Consider the following 18420-nt stretch of genomic DNA (forward strand, 5'->3'; position numbering starts at 1 on the left):
AAGCAACCAATTGTAAACAAGTCAGATAATAAATTTCCAAGGTGTTTTTTCTTTTCCATGCTCCAAATATACTTTTAAAGCTGTGCATTTTCTCAGACAATGATTAATACAGGTAGAAGTTCTTGAGTTTGGGGGTAAACCTGATAAAATCTGTGGAACTGATTCAAAGTCCTTACAAAAACTGAGTGATCTTGACTTTCCTTTCCCCTCATTATATAACAAGCTGAATTAGAAAGTCCGTATAAAGAAGACTGAATTGTTCCAGGACTTGTTCCTTGTCTGTGAGTGATTAATATGTAGAGTTAGATTAAAAATATTTTTTTCCTGGCAGGTGAAAACAGAGATACCAGGACCAAATTCATCTCCAGTGACAATTCATTAGGCTCATTACCATCATATTAGGACAGCTTCTAACATTGTTTCAAAAACAAGACAGAGCAGAAATCTCTCTGCTTTTCAATGAATAAATATTGAACAGGTACTTCTGTCTTCATTTACCTAGATTCTTTTAAAGGAAGTTATTTGAAAAGCTATGAGACAATTTCTGTTTATTCAAACAAAGAAAGCTTTTATCCTCACACACCTGTGTCTTCTAAGCTAGGAAATTAGTCAGCTATGTTCTGCTAAAACAGTATATTTTTAACTAATTATGCTGAACCAACCAGCCATGTGTCTCTGAATAGGAGAATAAAACACTATTCTTGTTTTATATGGGAAGGAACAGAAAAATAATTTACTGTCACTTGCTGCAGGAAGCCACTGGGATGCCTCTACTCTGCAGCACATGATATTGGGGATCAGAACACTGGGCTTATTTTTTGAGTTCTTTGAAGAAACTCCTCTCATATCCTGGTCAGATAAAACTGTCTACTTGAGCTGTTACAAAGCCTAACTAATAGGAGCCTTATTTTGATAACCAAAATGAGAAAGCACAAAATATTTTAAAAATGTGGCTTGGGTGCTTGTCAACTGCTCTAAAATGAAAAATTCTTGCCTATCAATGTGACTACGAGTTATGCATTTTCCCACTGGTTTGGCTCAGTTTTTGTTTTAGATGTTAGGGAGACAGGAGCTCTAACAATAGTGTCAGTGAAATTCCCATCCCAGTGTCTCAAATGGACACACCATGCTGAGCCAACAAAACTCCATTATTCCCAGCAGCACCCAGAGCGGGGGTTCTTTCCAGCCGTATCAGGAAAACCTCACTTATTCTGTGCTATCATGTAGGGTGAACATGGGGTTTTATCTTCTTCTTTTAAGCAAACAATTCAATAATGCAAAGAAATTGATAGCACCTGCAAGACTCTCTTGGTATAAGCCACTCTTCACCATCTAGACAGTCTAATAATGCACTAAGAATATGCAGTTTAAATTCATCTACAGTTGGGAATTAGTAATGAAAATCTATAGCATGAAACTGTAGAACTAGACAATTATAGTGAAACTATATACCCATGGCAGGGCATTTGGAATGAGATGATATTTAAGGTCCCTTCCAAACCAAGTAATTCCATAATTCTATAGCATGTTACAATTATACTCTCAGCTGTTCACTTCCACTTTCTGAGGAATTCTCTTAATTGACAGATGGACATTTTGGGGGATTATTTTCACAGCGAACATTCCCATCCATTCTTATCTGTTATGAAGAATAGAGTATTACCTATAAATTCCTCCTATACCTACATATGGATGCAATTATTAGGAAAAGTCTCAAGAGATTATTAGAGCTTCTTAATTTAAATTGGCTCTTCTTTGATGTAATGAGTAGTCAGGAAGGCACAGACCTGAGGACTGTCTGAGAAGGGATTTCTGCTTCTCTCAGGGTCGACACTGATGTTCTTTTAATTATTTTTCTCATTTCAGGAGTCATCACACAGATGACTACACATACAAAACAAAATAAAAATCTAATGTACCAAAGGAGAGATAGTAAAGAGAAAGTTTTTGCAGCTGTATCCTTTTAAGGAATATTTTGCATGTTTAGAATGTGCCAGAAAAATTGAAATTTCAGAATTCCCCTAGTGAAAATGATGTGTTCAAGGATTCATGCCAATTTAATATATTAGCTCTGTGAAGCACAGCAAGAATAGGAAGAAGAACCAGCACATTTCTGCAGTGATTTTCACAACATGAATAAGAACATATTTATATTCTATCAGAATGGTTACCTTGATAAAACTTGCCTGAAAATTAAAGGGTGTCTAAAACCAAAAAAATTGTTATGTTCGTTTTTATGGTGTTGTCAAGCTATAGTAGGCCAATTCAAGAGTCCTAAGGGTAAAATAGGGGATCAAAATTCAATAGACAATGTGGTTGTCTTTGTACCAGTCTTTTTGCCATAGTACTTTTTCTTATTGCCTTCACACTAGATTTTAATTTTAAAACCTATTGCTTTGCTAAATAATGGCTATTTCCTGCTCTCCCCGACAACTGGTCAAAGCTGTGTTTTTATTTATATGCAGGTGCTCCATTGCCCTTCTGGGAAAGAGAGGAAGGCAGCAAGCAAACTTATTTTCCTACTACTTAACTTCTAAAAATATTGAACATTTTGATGTTCATGTCATTATAAAGCAATAAAAAGGTGCCTCTTAGAACTAAAAAACAGAAATGAAATTTCAAACTGCTCCAAATTATGTTAGTGCAGAATATACAATTTTTAAAGCAACTACATCAGGTGCAGAGAGTAAATTTTGACCCTTTTTGGTTCAGTCTTTAATTAGAAGGAGCAGTTTTCATTGTTGTTGTTGCTGGTGCTAGTTTGTTTGCTTGCTTTCTTGTCTGCTCTCACTCAGCTGAACAATTCCCCTTAGCAGGGAGATGAACCCCTCTGAGGTCATACCATCCACCAACCTGCTGAAGCTGAGATACAGCAAGGTGAATTTAACTGCATGATGCTCTGTTTTGTTTCTCCTTTCTTTCAGGGCCACATCCCAGCTCAGAGAGACACTTGAATTCAATTAGTATTCTATAGAAGGAGGCTTGTTTAGAGCCCTTCCAGCAGTGTTCCCTTATGAAAGAAAGCTGCACCCCAAAGATAACTGGTTGCCAGGCAGAAATCAAGTTCTTAAGAAAATGTCATATATTTTCAAAATCTTCTGTGTGTGTATATATGTCAAAGTTCCTAATGCTGTGGTCAGGGAGTGAAGGAGAAAGACACAAGTTATTCCATTACTTATTCTGAATATCAATTCCCCTTTTCAGTCATCTGAAAAACAAAAAATGCCCCATGATTTTTTTAATAATTGATTTTTTTTCCAAAGTTCTGCAAAATTCCAATCTGAATAACATACTCTTCCTCCAGCACACCAGACTCTATAAATTATTTTTAAGCACTGCTTTCTTTGATGTAGGAATTTTAATATCTTTGTGTCCACTTACTAATCCTTAGTATTTGCATTTCACCACAGTTCTCCTTATTGTCACAGTCAGACCTCCTTCAAGCACTGCCCAGTACTTTCTCATGCTCTTAAAAGATACATCTACAGCATTAGTTAAACTTAAATATCTCTTAAGAGCTGCCTAGTTGCTGTCCTAAGACTCCTGTCATCATCATCAAACTCATCTTCATAAGTTATAAACAGGGTCTCTGGGAAAATTCAGGAAGTTAACTAGTCCAGAGAAACTTCCCCAGTGACAAGGATGTTGACACTGGGGACAACATGTATGCAGCTAGAAGAATTTCCACCCACTGAAGAATTGACCTAGGGAAAAGGCAGTGCCCATATTTACATTAACTATCCTGTGGTGCTGAACATTTCAAAATCCAATCATGAACTTTGCCTTGATCATGTAATTAAACATAAAAATTCATGTGTGTTCTCTATTATGAGTCAATAATATAAACAACACAAACCCAAAACATGTAAAAGCTAGGTGAAGATTACAGCTGAAAAATAGGAGAGAACGGTAAAGTAGATATGTTATGGAAAAATAATACAGCTCCAGCTTATCTCTCCAAGTCCTAGCACAGTTTTCCTTCCAGTGCCAAATCCTTCTGGGTGATCAGCAGCAGAAATGAGTAGTGAAACTCTTCCCATCTAAGCATTTTCTATTCTTTACAGTTTTATTTTCCCCCACTCCAAATCTTACAGGTCTGCATTAATATTCATCTGTATTTATTGATACAGGCTCTGTTAAATGTTTCCATTTATTTAATTGGTTTGGTGTGTTTCAACACTGATTGACTCAAGTCCCAGCTGCCATTAATCTTCCCTGCTGACCATGACAAAGCTCTCATAGATTTTTCCCACAAACACAAGTGGCAGATCATTTATCAAATTCATTTAATGTTACCCTGTACAGGAGAAACTTCTTGTTCCCTTGACCAAGGGTGGCACTTGTTAAACAAGAAGACAGCATTTAAGGAGTAACTGCTTCACGTTTTGTTGGATCAGGCAGCCTCCAAAATAACTTGGTATAGAGCAGTCTGAACTAGACTGTTAAATAGAATACTGTTTTGGAACAATTGCAGAAGTGTGTTTCTCTCTGGCACAGATTTCTTTGTTATCAGCTGCAGTATTAAAGTAAGTTTGCAGAGGGTTTATAGATGTTTTTCTTCTAGATTGAAAAGAACATGTGAGCTGTTCAAAACCACACCATAGACAATTTCAAAAGGAGTTCTCAGCCAGTCAGTTGAATTCCCTGATAAACATGATTTTGCAATAACATATTGCAAAATGGTGTTTTAAGTCCTGCAGAACTGAGTGGTATCATCCATGGTAAACACATCTTTGCCTGGTCCATTGAGTGAGAAACTGTTTCCTATCCTCCCTTCCAGCTTCAGGAAGCTGAAGAAAAGACAGAGCAGATATATGTATTCATCTACACAGCGCAGAGAAGTTTGAAGGCAAAGGCTGGACAACTGTGTGCCATGGGATGAAGGAATAATGAAACCTCAAGGCAGCTTTTTTTGAAGACTGTGGAGGCTTCCTAGAATAAAAAGTGATATTATTGCTTCATTAGGTTCATCTTTGTGACACTGCTTTTGTATAGACAAGTTTTATGCTGTTGTAGGAAGACAGAATACAACAATGGAGATGTGGTTAGGACAATTACACTCATGATCTGTCATTAGCCAAGTAGTAGATACTTAGTCCCAATATGTAGGGTATTTCTTCTATAATAAAGGAGATGAATAAATAGTCTGAGTCTATTACATTAAAGTGATCAAAGCTCCTACTTTTCTTCTCAAGTTGTAGAACACTGTTTTCTCCACAATACCACATCCCTCTACATGATTACCAGCAGAAAACATTGTGTCTTTAGCTGTCATTAGCTAAGGAGGGTTGAAAAATGAAATTTGAATGCAAATTTGAATTTGAATTCCATAAAGCTATGAGCACTTGAAAACAGGATCAGAATGATAAATGTTTTCCAAAACTTAACTGGAGCAGGCATTACAGACATTTCTGCAGTTAAGAAATACATTATTTCTAGAACAGGTAATCAAAGAAATCATCTCAAATTTCACAGTGCTAATAGAAATTATTTTTGCCAAGATTATCCCTTGCTAGTTATCCTGTTCATACAGCAACACTTTTTTTTTTTTTTCTTTCAGGCAGCTCCAGGTACATCAGGAGGACAGAGAACAGTTCATGTCTCAGCAGTCCTGCCAACTGGACCAAAACCTGAAAGTTCTGAGTGTTGCAACTGCAGATGGAGAGGGAAGGGAAGGGAAGGGAAGGGAAGGGAAGGGAAGGGAAGGGAAGGGAAGGGAAGGGAAGGGAAGGGAAGGGAAGGGAAGGGAAGGGAAGGGAAGGGAAGGGAAAAAATTCCAATCATACAAATTGAGATGCTCTCAATTGCATTGCTTAACTCCAAAGACAATAAGTAGGCAGGGTCTAACTTTGGGAAGGCTGATTCTCTCTGACTAACTTGGCACTACTTCTGGAGTTAGGCAATGCATGTTAGCCAAAGGAAGATATTTCTGTGTGGGATGCTTGGTGCCCTGGGAAGAAAATGCATTTGATTTGAGAAGGTAAACATTTTCCTTTTTTCTTTCCCACATCACCTCGAGTTTAGAAGTTAATCCTTAAGCTTTTTACTAAGTGTTACCTTGCCTGCACTTATCAAATATTTTCCCACTCCCATTGATACAACCGTTTGTTAAAGACTGGATACTTTTCTTCTTTTTACTGGTCAGATAGAATCTCCATAATCCCTAGTACCATCTATATTGTACACAGTTGTGCTGATGGTAGCAGGGCTGACTGCCTTTCTGCATCACATGCCTTTTGATCACACAACACAGCAGCTTCAAATGTGATGCTGGGAGAAAGGGAGAGAGACACAGTACAAATGAAAATTAATTTATCCTGTCCAAGTCCAGTCTTTCCCTGAGGCTGAGCAGCAGGATAACACAGAGAAAAGCTAACTCCCTTTTCCAGAACCACACAAAGCACAAATAGAAAAAGCCCTATGAAGTCATACGGTCCTCTGACTTATCACTATAGAATTGTCCTTCGCATTATATTGTATGCTGTAGTTTTAACTTACACAACCATTGAAATTAGCAACATTTCCCTTAGGCATATATTCCAAAAGCTACTAGGTCATATTCTGGGGAAATAAAGGGATAATAATTGCAAAATCTTACCATCTGTCAGATTATAAGTCATATAAAAATGCAGAACTATACTAACAGATCATGGCGTCTAACACTCAAAAATTTGGAAATGAAGAATTAATGCTAGAGTACTCAATATCATGCACATCTCAAGATGATATATTATCCAATTTAACAGTTACATGCTCTTCCCCCCCCCCCACCTCACTTAATGAGCTGACTGTGACTGTTTTCCTTCTCCTCGTTTTTAGGTTTTGAATTCAGGTACTACATGTAAAACAAACCCTTCTGAAGTTTAATCTCCTTAAAGGTTTTTCTCTGGTGCTCTTCAAAATGCAATTTGGATGTTTCACACACACTATGCACAGGCCAGCCTTGGGCATTGTCAGGAGTGGTGTTAATTCCCTCTGACAGCCAAAGAGCCCAGGCGTGGAGCACTCGCAATGTTTGGGTGCTCAGTCTGAACCCCAGAGCCTAAATGTTGAAAATAATCACTTATGCACTACCGTATCCACCCAAAGTGTAGCTGTTACTGCATCAGTTATAGTGAGGTTCATATGGTACCCCTGGAAATCCAAGCACATGTCCCAGGTCAGGCTCTGGAAGGCAAGGGATGAAAGCACTGAGTATCAGTGCAAAGCAAAGTACTGGTTTAAAGCTGGATACACCAACACCCCAGGCTCCATATACTGAGCCCAGTCCATTTTTAGATTTCTATAGCATCATGTTCCCTGCACAATATCTAAGAGCAGAATTCACAGACTTCTTTATTCACCAACCCTTAGTGGAACCTATTTCCCATTGTGTGACAAACAAGGTGACATAAATGTGTGTTTGTTGAACTAGAGAATCAGAAAAAGCTTCAGACTTAACAGATGGGCATTCATGGACATGCACTTATGGGTACTGGATACAAAATCTAGGGAACAAGTTCTGATGCTACTTCAGCTGAATGTTTTAACTCTTTTAGTCAGAATGGAGAAGAGTCAGCAGAAATCACTCAGGTTTTTTATGCCAAAGAGTGCCATTTAATACAGTCATTACAGTACAGCTTCTGGTTTAATAATTTCAGCTGTTTCCCACATATAAGGGGATATTCTAGACACTGGTGTAGAACACATCGTAGTGTATTTATATACTGTAGTATGTAGTAACACATGAGCTTTTATTTAACTCCAATGTATATCTGGTGTCAGAGGTATTGGTATGAACTGAGCCCTTCCTGGGTCTCTGAGCAGGTGCAATCACACCTAAAGGAGATCAAACTGCTGTATCTTCATTATTATCATGTCTATATTGACAAAACTGTCACAGCACTAGTGACATCTGCTGCCAATTCATAGGCACCTGGCCTTGACTGGAAACAATAGCATACTATTGTGTGTAAGAGGCCCTGGATCTCAGGTCCAGTGCCAGGCTCTGTAGAAAAGTGTGCTTTACTGGGAACAGACTTCGATGTTTTGTTCCCCACCTTCTCCAAACTTGATTCAGTGTGCCCATGCTCCTCAAATGCCTCTGCTCTACTCCTGACTGCTCCTAAGACACATCCTCTCCCTTCATTAGTCCCAGAAAAGTAGTTAATTTCTCATCCTCCTCCCAGTTCTTTTGCATAACCAGCCCTCCTCTACTTTTCTGCACTGCTGCCCACTCACTGCCGCATTGCCTTCTCTCTCACCCAGTAGTCTTGTTCACTAGTCTCATTTTCCCTTTCTGGTAGCTCAGTTAAGTTTTTCTTGTCTCACTAAGTATTTATCTGTCTTCTAAACTCTGTTCCAGGTACCTCCTCCGGATTTGCTCCCCACTACCACTGCCTAAGAAGTTGCTGCTGTCCTGCTGGCACTGAAGCTTCTTTTCAGATTCATTTATCCTTTTTTCCCCCAAATTTCACCAGTTTCTACATCACTGTGCAAGCTGTTTAAGAGATCAAGAGCTTTGGCTACTCTCAGAGGTTCCTGGTCCTGCCTGAAAACATTTAAAAGTCTCTGATGGAAACTCTATGCCAAATTCCCAATTTCGTCCCCCAGTCCAACTCACAGTCTAAGTTTCTCACTTTGTTTGCCATGCATCTTTCCAGAGTCTTTGCCTCAGCTCTGCCTTGTTCCCTGTGCATAATATCTTGTTAGCTTTTTGCAAACTGCTGGATCAAGGGACAGGAAGAGAACTGGAAAAGCACACAACTCATCCAGTGTGGGGGTGTAGACCACGTACAGTCACAGCAGCACAGAGATGCAATGGCAGGAAGATACCTCCTTCCACTCCACATTCAGAGAAAATGACATTTTCAGGGCATTTATATTCTGGAATTTCAAAATGTGTGATCTGTCTACATTGACTTATCAAGTATGAGTGGGTTTTCATGTATAAAGAAGTTGCTCCTCACTAAATGTAAAATTGGCCTCCAAGCCAAGAACTACTGGAGTTTCTAGGCAAAAAGATAGTTCTGACAATGTATATTCCCTGCAAACTTTCTCTAACCCGATCTTCCTCTTTAAGAAAGGGAAGTTAGTGGCTTATAAGAGCCCTAAACATTCTTCTTAGCATTATTCCAAATTCTTCTACAGTACAAAAAATAAGTTACAGGGGAAAAAATTCCAACAATCTGTTGATGCTTTCCACAGAGAATAATCATCTGAGGATTGGATTTGGAAAATCAAACTAAAGAACCAGATATAAGAAAAACCTCCCCTAACATGCTTCAGGAGTAACCTGTCATCAGTTCAATGGACCAGTTGGTAGCTTGGCAGTACGATGAATGCTCAAAACAATGGAAACCAATCCAAAGTACAAATGCTGGAAAAGTAAAAAATCAAGTAGTTACTGTCTTTGATTTGTTTTACTCCATTCATATAAATATAGCACTCCATGGAAAATACAAAAAATTATGGTTCAACAGAATGGTCTCTGTGCTGAAGGTGTATGTGTGGTATCTTACATCCACGGACATGTTTATCTAGCATTGTTCCTACCTCTGTAAGGTACATACCAAGCTATTTTAAAACAAGAATTTTATTCCCCTTGTAACTGTTTTCTTCATCAGTTTTAATTAAATATAACAAGAAAAATGGCAGTTGGATTAAATAACGTGCTGTGAGAGTAAAACTACCCAGTAGTCAAAGACAAATAACAACATAAAACCAAAAATGCTAATGGCATACTATGAGTGCAATGATCAACTGATTAGCCGCTTAATTTCTCATTTGAAATCAAATTTGCATACCTAACTTATCAATTCAGATGTGACAGTAACATTAAAATTAAATATGTGTTTCAGTATTTCAGTAAATGACAGCCATTGGTTAAATAGCAATAATACTAGCCTTTGTGACAAACATGTAGGGCACATTGCCTAATTCATTTCATTTTCAAATGAACAAAGAGTGACTCTGAATGCCTTGTTTCCCTACAAATATGCCTGGAAGGATTGGTTGCTAACACTGGAGACTGAAAGATGGTGGCTGCAGAAAATAAGCACCATTTATAATGTCAAACCCAGCCTCTGAAGCAGAAGGGTGCTGCTCAGGCATCAGCTCCCCAGACAAGATAAGTGTTTTGGCTGTGGTTTGGACATAGCTGCTCACCAGACATATTAGGTCTCCACGCAACAGTCTTGCTAGCAACTAATATCAACTCTCAAGAAGGAAATCTGAGATTTCTAAGGCTTTTTTACTGAGAAAAAAATCTCCCCAAACGTCTATGACAATTAATGGCTTATGTAATATTTAATTATTCATGTTCAGAAAAATGACCACCATAGATCACACATCTGTGAAATTTTGGTCAATGTCTGCTTTACTGATGAAGGTATTGAGCCACCTCAGGGACATTAAGAGCAAAATTTTGCAAAAAAAAAAAAAGATATCTCTTCTGATGCATTTTTGAGTACTGCTAATTAATGTGTTGTTGTTTAGGACCATGTATCTGAGATAACTATATCTTGTAACAACTTTTGCATTATAAATTCCTATTTATGAATCTGGGAACAGAGACAAAATAAAATCCATTGTGGATGATTATCACTGCTTTTTAAATATGATTGAAAAACAATAAGGAAAAGTAAATGTTTTTTATTTTTGTGACAAGGATTGAATTGCACCGCATTCAGGTTACCTTTTCTTACATTTTCTGTTTGTGACAAAGATACTTGCCTGGAATGTTAATTCACTGAGGATAGAGAAAAGAAAAAGAAGAACCTGGCAAATTGGGACTTTATCTGCTGCTACACATTTAGAATGGTGGAAACACAGCCTAAAGAGACGAAGAAACAAACCATAGTGCAAGATGTGTGGCAAAACCTGCATGCAGAAATCACAAAACTATGAAGACTGTTATACAAGACTGTGGATTACCACATGATTATCTTTGCTTACAGTATATACATATCTATGTAGTACCCATATACATGCAAGGGTGGACAAAATATTATTTTCCCTGTAATGTTTAAGGTTTTCAGTCACTTCTGTTGCTGCTTATCATGGTTTTTTGTCTCATCTGCATAGCAATGTTCTGTGTTTCAATAACTATAGGAGATCACCACCTACATAAATAAGTATATAAATGGAAGTATTTATGGACTGAAACAAAGAGGCTGAAATGCTGTATTAGTTTTGTCTTTATTCCTTACTGATTTTCATATACCTGTTTTCCCAGAATTTAGTGTCTTTCAGCACAGAGCACTCCTGTGTTGTCAGTCTCACAAGCAGCCTGGAGCTTCAGAGACAATTTGTTATAAGCTTATTTCCTTTCATTTCTTAAGTTCTAAGGAAAACTCAACAGATTTTCTATCTGTCAAACATTGCCATGCCATAAAAATTAGTCTTGTGGGTGTGGGCATTAAAGTGCTTCAATTTTATAGCACATATTTATCTCAAAATAGTCCATTTGCAGTAAAAGAGAAAACCTGGCTTTGCAGAGGTTTGGAGGATTAAAGGAAACATTTAAGAAAAGAAAGTGAGCCTGCCCAAAGCATGCTGAGTACCCTGCCTTCTGGGCTCTGCACCAGCCACCTGTTAATAGCAGACCTCTGCTTTTGGCATCAATTAGGAGGATAATTTCTTGAAGAAAAGTGCTGTCAGAAAGCTGTAAGACCAATTTTTTTTTTTGAACAGGTGTTGCTCTTGGAGGGTATTACACAGGACATACTTTGATCTTCTTGACTAGCTGTCTGAACAAGATGTCATGGAAAGAACTCATACTCTGACCATCAGCTCCTCACCTAAAAGCCCTGAAGGGCACTAATTAGAAATATAAGGATTATAGTGACAGGAAGGAGTTGGTGGCACGTATTTCATCACAAAAGAGAGTTCAATCTGGCAGCTAGTCTGTCATTCCTTTGAAGGGTAAAGGAAAAAAAAATACTTTGTTTTTCACGAATATTCAAATGGGAAAGTCTGTGGACACTGGTGCTTTTGTTAAAACAAAATCCAGCAGGTGCATTCAAACTCTCAGCCAGATGAAAAGTCTCAAGTTTTCTCTGGCTTAATATGCAACCAACTTGTCACCATGTCATAAAAGAGCCATGGTTACTTCTGTGCCATGCCACCCCTCCAAAGATAAGCCACCAGAAATTGCTGAAGAGTCACTCCATTCATCTTCTCTCCAGCAGCCCTAATGGCACTTCTGGAGCAGGCAGACAGCATGAGTGACAGCAGCCCTGAAGCTACTTTAATGTGTTTCACAGACAGGGGCTGGCATTTGTTACCTGAGGTTCAGGGATATGCTTCAGTGTCTCAATGCCTCTTCCCTCTAGTTCAAATTTGCTTTAAGCACTATTCTGCTATCCCAGAAAAACAAGGCCAAACTGCAAGATATTAGTTACTGCCTGGAGTAGGAGCTAGCCACAGGCAGTGCAGAACAAAACCTTGGTCTTGAGATTATTTGTGACAGCATTCTACTCAATTGATTTTTGCACCAAAGAGGGTTTTTCTCCACCCCCCCCCCCCAATTTATTAACTAAACTTTTGATGTATGTATCTGCCAATGCTACTTTTTTAATAAGTAAAAAACCCTTGATGGATTTGAATACAAAATCTGAGATAATTCTAGCCATGGAAACTTGTACTTCTTGCAATGACAAAAAAATTACACCTGAATATTTTTTTAGTAATATCAGCTAGCATCACCATTCCCAATGAATGTTATCAGATGATGGTGCAGAGAGGTAAACATAACTGTTGCTGAATCCTCACAACAGAGATAGAAACCAGCATCTAGAAGGTGATTGATTTCTTAAAGGTCCTGTAATGAATCAATATCATTGCTTCTGTTAGGTTTCTGGATCCCTGGTACACAGGCCTAGAACTGAGAAAGAGTTGGACTAATCATTACCTTTTGTTTCACAGAGAGATAAGAAGTGTTGAAGGAAACTTGTGTTGAAGCATGATTTCTTGGTATATTAACCAAGAAACAGAGGACAGCTACATCCTTTTACAATGCTGAGGATCTTCACATGTCCTAGGACAGCCAGATTTGTAACATTTAAGCTCATCATCAAAGTTATGGTACTGTCAAACCTCTTGTTTATTTGTTTATTCATTTCATATCTTCATTAAACAACTGGGAGAGTAATATTTTTTTGGCCACTTATTTTTTACTTATAAATCTCTATGACCACAAGATTCATGTGTTGCTATTTCCTCTTCTAACCCTATTGCCTTTTATTTTGACAGCACACACCTGGCTGCTCATTTTTAAATTTTTCCTGGGGTTTTGGCAATTCTTCACTGTCTTGTGTCAACACCTCCTGTTGCTGGTACCTCACTGATCATGAGTCAGAACAGAGGGAGAGGCTCAGAGGAGGGTCTCAGGTGGAGGGTCTCAGTGCAAGTGGTCAGCGTAGCACTGCTTAAGTAGTCTCATGGTACTGACTGAAATGACTTGGAAAGTGATTTCCATTTATTTTTTGCAATGTAACTACATCTGCTGCAGGCTCACAGGAGAAGGAAGCAGCTCAGGAGATAATGCTGATGGATTAGTGGAATGATAAACTTGTTCCAAGGACAGCTTTGCTGCTGATCCTGTCTGTCTCACTTGAATGAAAAGGAGGTGGGAAAACATTATCCTTCATCACAGGTGGGCAAATCATACTTTAGGTTTGGGGGTTGTAATAAACTTGTCCCTAATCAAATTTCACTATAATTCTTTTATCATTACTAGTATACTTTTCAATTTCTGTTTCTTGCTTTTGCCTAATCCATCTTATTTTTGTATTTTTGCCTAGTTCAGTCCCAGCTTCTCTTTCTGTTTTGTAGCCATTCTCTTCACCATTTAAATGATCTGTCAAATGCAACACTGCAGGAAAAATGAGGAGCCAAAATGGGAGAGAACTGCAGCTCTCCCCGTGCCTGCAGCACTCTGCCACTTCCAGGGCTGGTGGCAGTGCCTACAGCAACTGCTTTCTTCCACTTGCTTGTGACTCATGGTTTCTTTTGCATAACCACAATAAGCAACACCCACGCAGAGCCATCAGTCAGTTCAGCAATGGCAGCAGGAAAGTTTCTTTATTTCTAAGGAAATATTAAATTTTTGGGAAAAAAAAAGGAAACCAAAACAACACAAAACCCTCAAACCACTACCTGACAAAGGCTTAATAAGTCTGTTTTCAAGGACTATTTAAATTAATTTTACAGAGAAATTCTCTTGCATAGCCTATTGAGGAATTTGCCAAACAACAAGGAATTACTGAGATTTTATAGATTTTAGGGAGTCAAGTTCATTGTAACCTGCTAATGCCAGATTTAGAAAGAATAAAGAAGATTGAGTGTCACAACAGCTAAATAACTGACATCTCCTCTATGCCAAACCTACTGTCTTCCCTGGCATACATTACTCCAACTACTTCAAATGAAATCCAAACAAATTAATAAAAATACAATTACTTGAGAAGCTTTGAGAAATATAGATATAAATTACCAAGACAACAGCACATGGCTTGCAGTCCAGCTTCAGGAAACCAACCATGGTTGCTTGTTTGAAGATCTAGGTATTTTGGTTCTCTGACTTTAGGACATATTTAAAAATATGATTCTATTGCATAAAGTCCATGGACTCTCAGTGCTCAAACTATTGTCTTTTGGAATTGGAAGCACTTTTTTTTCACTCTTTAATGAAGTCTCACACACGAAGCTAAGTTGGGATCACAGTTTTGTGAACACTTTGCTGTATGCTTTTCAAATAAGCGCAGTGAGTAAAGCAGAACTTTATCTTCAGGAGTAGCTCAGAGACATGGCGCAAAGTTAGCATATTTCATCCTTCCCCCATCACTTCACTTCATTTGAAGAGAGAGCTAATGTACAGTCAAAGTGACAAGCTTTTACAAAACTGGAATTTCTAATTATTTTTTCTATTTTTCTTTAGCTTCTAAGCAACTTCATGTAGAGATGAGAAATTGCATGATAAAGCACCTAAAATACAGCACAGACAGCATGCATCACTCCACCTGACTATTTTTTGAAAATAAAATCAATTTTCTTTTCTATTTTTTTTGAAAAAATAATAATGAAATGCATTTATTATCTAGACCGACTGAGATACCAAAGGTTCCAGTTTAATTTACTTGATAATAAACTTCAGCAGGGCCACAGTACGTATGCTCAAAGAGGAAATTAGCATGTCACTTACTGAACAAGACAATATTCACTAGATGTGTGGGTATCTTTTGTATTCTCCTCATTTCTCGGCTTTTTCACCTCTATTCTCAGCCCTTTATACCAAGAGAGAAACATGAATACTTATCCACAAACACACCTTTGTAGCTCTCATTTCCCATATAAATCAACAACTTGTTACAAGAGACAAAAGCTGGCAGTATTTTCATGATCCATGCCCTCAATTAACACCATTCCAGTGGTATCCATGCTGGGATGGATTTTTTCCTGTGTTTCTGCTAACGGGGTCCGGAGTCACAGACCTGGGAAGTACAAAGCCTCACAATGCTTCTCCCAAAGCTTCCATTTGGCCTTTCAGTAACCCTCTCCAAAAATTTCTATCAGCATTTCATATTTGTAACCACTTGCAGCAGTATCATCGACAGGGCAGAAGGAAGCTCTTAAGGCTGAGGTTTAGAAACAAGTAAATCCAGGGGGACAGGATTCCTGGGCTTGTTCTTTCAACATTCTTGGTCTCAAAATGTAGCTTTTCCAAAACACAGACTGCTGCTGCTGCTTGTGCTCTCTGTGTAGACATTCCCCACCCTGCCACTTAAGCCAAAGGATCAAGGATGAGCAGTTTAGTGCCTGCCTGCATTGCACAAAGCCTCAAGTGGGCCAAAAGTTTTTCACAATGCACTAGATGTAAAATTGAAGACTACAACTAATAAGGCAATTCCAAGTGCAGCCACCTCTAAAACAATCAATCTTCAAATATTTTCCTAAAGAAGTCTTTTAAAAGGCTATATTTGTTTCAAAACTTTATGATCCTGTGACTGTTTTCAAGTAGAGAGTAAATTATTTTGGATGAAATTTGAATTATTTTCTTTGCATTAATGCCCAGAAATAATTAGCAAAAGCACCCTTAGCATGTGACCTCACTTAGAGAATGGTTTCCCTGACTTGGTGATTGCTATTCTAAATAGAAAAAACCATTTTTCTTATGACGGTCTTAGCTGCAGAGGTCATGTGCTGATCCATGCAGATGAGGGAACGCAATTGTGTTCTTTCTTATTCCCAAGGACCTCTAAAACATTTTCAGGCTAAACTGGCAATTAATTTGTTGAACTGAAATTCATTAAATGCTCAAATTGCAAACATGCAGCTGAGTATTAACAGTATATGAATCATATTTTTCTATTTTATGCAACAAAATAAATTTCCAGTTGAACTCAGTAGGACGAGTCACACTGCCTAAGGGAGCAATTTCTTAACTCAGGGGACTGAGTCAGATTCCTTTATTATCATTATACCCCCAAGAGGGAAAAACACAGAATGAAGTTGAGCTAAAATGTTGATTAAAATGAGAGTTCTGGATTATTTTGTAGAAAAATTATTGTGTATGTGATAGGTTGTCCTCCTAATTCAGGTGTCTAAGTGAGAAGCCAAGACCTGGTATGACTGCACACAAATTACAGTCAGCTGGGAAAAATACCTCTGCACATATGGGCATGGGCTGGCATGAGATTTACACTGTCTCCTCCAAATTTTCAAGAAGCAGCAAGAGCTCACTGTATGCTGCCATGATCATGGTGCTTTCCCAGGCTCAGACCCTTCTGTCATGGCAAAGCAATTCCAGGATACCCTGTCCTTCACAGAGAAAACACACATTTCCCTGGATGGTTTTCACAGTGACGCTGGGTGCCATTTCTAAAAATGACAAGAGGAAGGGTCCGGGGACTTAAATGTCAGCCAGGCTCTCCTCAGACCTTGGAAAAATCACACAGCTTCTCTTTTTGGGATGCTTGAATAAGCATTGTTGTGAAGAACAAAAACTTTACAGCTTCAATTAGCAATCCCCCGATTTACCAGGGACAAATGATGTTCAGCAAACCTGGTGCCTCCTACAACAAAGTGAGGTTTGTTGTACATGGATGTCATGTATCTCAGCATTAGGAAAGCTTTTGACTCCATACTCTGCCAGCTGGCAGATGAGGAATTGTGGACTGGAAGAAATGATGTTTAGATGGACTAAAAATTAACAGTACCTCTGGGCTTGAAATTTATCAACGAGCAGCTCAGCATCTGCTTGGTGACCAGCAGCGAGAAGAGCAGTCTTTCTCTTTCTCACAGTTGGATGTCTTAATCAATGACCTAGGTGATGACCTAGGATGCAACACATGCAAATTTATTAATTATGCTAAATTAGAGGGAGTTACTTGAATCCACAGGGATTTTTATAAACTAGAGAACTGGGAAAACAGAAACTTCATGATTTCCAACAAGGAGACAAGCAAAGTTCTGCTCTTGGAATAGTATAAGCTCACTTGTGATTAAGGAATTTGTAGTAATCCTGCTGAAAAGATTATTGTTGGACTCTAGCTCGAATACTCTCTCTTCCTATGAATAAGGTAAAACAACAATTACCCTGTTGTTGAAAGGAGTTCCCTAAAAGAGATGAGGAAGTTGCTTTTCCCATCTACCTGGAGCTTGGGAGGCTTCCTGTGAAAAAGAGGATCAATCAAGTTTTGGACAACCTACTGGACCACAAGGAAATACTGAGAGATCCTGAAATACTGAGACTGCTGAAGAGTCTTAGGCTTGATCTAAAAGCAGGCAACAACTACTTGAAGAGGACTTAAAATAAAAAAGGGATTTAAGGAAAAACTTTTCACCAGGAGGAAAACCTTTGCAGTGTACCCCTGTCAAGCTGTGCAGGTAAACTCTGAAATTTCCATCCATTTTTTTGAGGTCCTCAAGATGCAGCTACACACAGCATGGCTGATCTGACTTAGTATTGGCAACAGTCTTGTCTTTTTGGGTGAGCAGCCTCAAAAGTCTTTTTGAAATCCTTCTGTGATCAGCAGCTTTATGTTTACTCTCCACTCTTCTATACTGCATAGGGATTTCTGCATCTACATCAGGAATCCTGGCAGGTCCACAGGATTTGAAGATTAATAGGTTGGAAAATACCTTTTCCATGGTTGCCTGGAAATCCTCGGTTCTGCCTCCTCTGCATGCAGAATGTATTTTCACCAAGACCTAGCTCCTGTAGTGAAAGCTTTATTATGAACTGTAGCTGTCTATACAAATTTGTATGTAAATTAAGATTACACAGACAAGCTAATTACAGAAGCATCCCATATTTCAGAAGTTTGCCCTTTCAATTTAAGTATGGAGTAACTTTTCATAGCAAACTCAGGATTTAGTATGAGGAATGTTTGGACTGCATGCCTCCAGAACAGACATCTTGCAGTATCTCTGCAAGTG

General features: G+C 38.4%; 1 long non-coding RNA gene across 1 annotated transcript; it reads left to right on the forward strand.

Moving 5' to 3' along the window:
- The first annotated feature begins 5773 nt into the window (after positions 1–5773).
- LOC113460137 (uncharacterized) lies at positions 5774–10457 on the forward strand. The gene is made up of 2 exons (XR_003381888.2): positions 5774–5980; positions 8345–10457. It is a non-coding gene; the product is annotated as an uncharacterized LOC113460137 (long non-coding RNA).
- The last annotated feature ends 7963 nt before the right edge of the window (positions 10458–18420 follow it).

The sequence above is a fragment of the Zonotrichia albicollis genome, chromosome 4 (assembly GCF_047830755.1).
Source record: "Zonotrichia albicollis isolate bZonAlb1 chromosome 4, bZonAlb1.hap1, whole genome shotgun sequence".
In the NCBI taxonomy this organism is placed as follows: domain Eukaryota; kingdom Metazoa; phylum Chordata; class Aves; order Passeriformes; family Passerellidae; genus Zonotrichia; species Zonotrichia albicollis.